This window comes from Osmerus mordax, chromosome 13, assembly GCF_038355195.1.
Source record: "Osmerus mordax isolate fOsmMor3 chromosome 13, fOsmMor3.pri, whole genome shotgun sequence".
Taxonomy (NCBI): domain Eukaryota; kingdom Metazoa; phylum Chordata; class Actinopteri; order Osmeriformes; family Osmeridae; genus Osmerus; species Osmerus mordax.
Window position 1 is genome coordinate 8,416,226 of NC_090062.1, and position 3,701 is coordinate 8,419,926.

Below are 3,701 nucleotides of genomic sequence, written 5' to 3' on the forward strand. Positions count from 1 at the left end.
TGTACCCATGCAGCCTTGAAGGGTTTGTCCCTGTGGAGGCAGGGCCTCTGCTGACTGGTGCAGATATGTTGCTCCAATCCATTGCTTTCCTGTGCTTAAGCCTGAAGCTGACACTGGTCAGACTGGTAACAAGCCAAAGAAAAGTTAGACACAATAGGGTTGAGTGTGTATGTGTGTGGGGATGTGGAGGGGTTAGAGAGAGAGAGAGTGTGTGTGTGTGTGTGTGTGTGTGTGTGTTTGTGTTCGTGTTCAAGCAAGCACATTACATGTTTTTTTATTTGACATGTGTGGCCATGTCTGGGTTAGTTTAGTGTTTAATGTTATTTTTAGACCAGATGCACTGTGGAAACAGGATCACAGTTCCACCATATTTTATTCTATTCTAGCCTTTGTACCATATAGCCTGCAGCAATACACATTGCTCATTCTGAACAACAGGTCAGTACCATGCACATTCATATCCTTTTTCTATTTGGAGAATTACACCAGAACACCAGCATGCTTTGCGAAGACTGTATCTCTTTCACTCTCGGACAGTCAGTCTATAGAAATGCACATTGTATCAATCAGTCAATGCTAAAGCAAGCTCATACCAAGATGCACTGCACACAGTATATGCCTAGGGGCGGTATGCAACAACATGTTTGTAATCCACAAACGTCAACACACACACGCATGACTCGTTATAATAATTCATTAGGCATTTGTTGATCGTGTTTTTTTTCCAGTTCCAAGGGAGAGTTAGCATGCTGTTACAGTCTACACTGTTGGTTCATGCATGGTGCTTCTTAGGGTATTACACAGGCTTTTGATAATATTTCTATTATATGTTTGGCAAGATAATCTTCAAGCTGTTTCCCCATCACTGTGGTCACTGCAGTAAGTCAAAGAGTATGTAAATGTGTAGTCATTTTGTTTTAGGGTTTAAGTTAATTTATGAGACGAAGTTGAGACAAGAACCATAATCGAGATCTTGCTGTTGCTATCTACTATAGATCTAGATAATAGTTGCACATTGTAGTTTATTGAAGAACACTGTAGTGTTATTTTTGTTCATCGCAGCTATTAGTGGACAGTAAATAAAGACTGTTCCTTGATTCTGAACCTGATATGACCACCGGAATACTGATCAAATCTGATTCTTGATCAGTTTCTATATGCACTGTTTGTCCATTGTTTGCATAAAGCATTCTCCAAATTAATAAAATGTAACTTTAGAACAGATTATTTTTTTTAAGTCTTTCTGGGATGTTTCCTTGAAAGGCAGAAAGTAAATTCAAAAGATGACATTGGTCCCCAGTGTTTTTAATACATTGACACAGAAAGAGCTCCACATTTCAGCAGTTGGGTTTTTACTTGTGGCAGTTTCTTCCAGAACAGTCTTGCAGAAACAACCAGCCCCTTGCTCCTCCCTAGAGGAACAGAAATAAACGGTTGTAATTTTGAACAAGTGCATGGAGGCAAGCGGCTAATGATATCTATTCAGTTTTGTCTCTGAGCAAAGGGCTTTCAGATGTAGGTCACAAGCTGATTCATACAAGAGTCATCCTTGCAAAACAAAAACTCCCATACCGACAATATGGAGATGCTCAGCGTGCAACAACTGAATCTGCCAACACCACCGGCTCTCTCTCCCTATTCCCTCCATTTGTCCAAAGCTTGGAAAATCTTGCAAACCTTCCATGCTTCCTGCAGTACACTCCTCTCATTTGCATTTGACTAGGGCCTTGCTGGACAAGAATGGCATGTAACAGAATGGAGTGAAATAGAATTAAATGTGTCAACAGTAAAGTTTGTGTGATTTCGGAGTACAATACAATTACCAATAATGTAAAATCTGAGAATGTATAATCCTGGCAAACGTACAATACAACTTAACAAAATAGTATACCGTGTACTTTACATATTTACAGTTATTTGTTTGAGGGTGTGTTCAGGGTCACTTAGGGCTGAAGAGAGACTGTTATGTAAGTAATCACCAAAATTAATCCACACAGAAACAGTGTTGTGTCAAAGTAACTATTCTGAGCAAGTCACGTCATATAGGTGGAATTTCTTTGGATCATAATCGTGATGAAAGCTCTATTTTGGACCAAGCCCCAGTCTTCAGCTAAATTATAGTGACTCATTTGGTTTAAGGGTATAATTCAACAGTGTTCATGTACCACCTTTCAAGCACAACTTTGATAGCATGATTAATTTGAGTGTTTATTGTGTGACAAAAAGTAGCAAAGTTGATTTAGATTGAATAAAAATACACATTTAGAAGCAGAAATAGGACATTACTATACGTGTCTATTAGGGTCTTCTGTCATGTTAATTAATATTTACTGTATCTTGTCAATGGTCGATACACTAGCTTTCACATCGTTGACTAAGGACAGCAATTCAAGGTCCATCAAATCATAATTAGTTCCCAAAATACATAAATGACATCATCATGTAAAGTATAAGAAATGAGTCAGAATGCCTTTGCTTTTAGTCACAAGTGTAAGTATATTTGGTTTGAGGCATAGACAGCTAGAGGTAGACGTTTGTATCCTTTGACTTTGAATGTGTTGTTGGAGTTGTCCTTGTGCTTGGCCCTTGGCAGAGATTCCAAGATAAACGACCAGACTTTATTAATAGCTTGTCATGTTGAATGGGGCATGTAGTTTTCATTGGTTTCTAAGCAGAATCATGAAATATGGGCATTGGGATCAGTTTTTCATGTTTATGTAATGGCCACAAATGACAACACGCATACACACACACAAACTCACACACAACATTCTGTAACCTTCAATCAAAGCTTCACATGACCCCTTTTTGGCACAGTCTTCTAGACACGGAGTAGATCCTCCCTCTAACATGTAACCCCTACACTCATCACTCAACATTTGCTTGGGTTTTTAATGCTATTTTAAACATGCAGGGTCTTTCATCTCACGACAGGAAAGTCCACCAGCCATAACAGTCACACAACGAGCCTTGACCCTGTCCACCCTCCCGCAGGTGAACAGAGGGTCATCCCCCTGTCATTTAACAAATGCACGGTCATGTATTTGAAGGAGAAGAAACCTTTATTCATCATGCTATATAACATACTGGGTGCTGGGAGCAGAGACACCAATACACACACACTAGGTCAAATGTCCACAAAGGACATTTTTCTTCAGCATTTTCCCATACTGTTTCCTTCCACTGAGTGTAGCCAGGAGCAGTAATCAACCAGATCAAGGCGTCGGGGACCAAGTCCATGTGCTCACCCCATGACTGGATGAGCACATGGACTTGCACATTCTATGGTGCAACTTCATGTGAAATAGTGTTTAAAGAAACTATTTGTGTTTAGAATAGTGTTTCAGAACAATTCTGAGAAAGATTCATTTTGGCAACTGGGTATGTCAGTGGCATGATTAAAATAACAAGAAATTAATTAAATGACTTGACACTGCTTCAAGTTATATTCCACCCCCTAACAGTGGTATATTGCCAGAGAAGACAAACAAAATACATTTAACAATCATTGTTAGGCTGTTAAAACACATTAGACAGTTTAGCTGTAGATGCATTATTGGCAAGCATCACATTGAGGAGTTCAGGCATGTCTATTCATCACTGTTGCTGCAGTTAACTCCTCAAATTATATATTGGCAAATGATGGATATGGGTCGATTTTATCGGCAAGACTGATGATCAGACCACTTTTGGCAGGCACC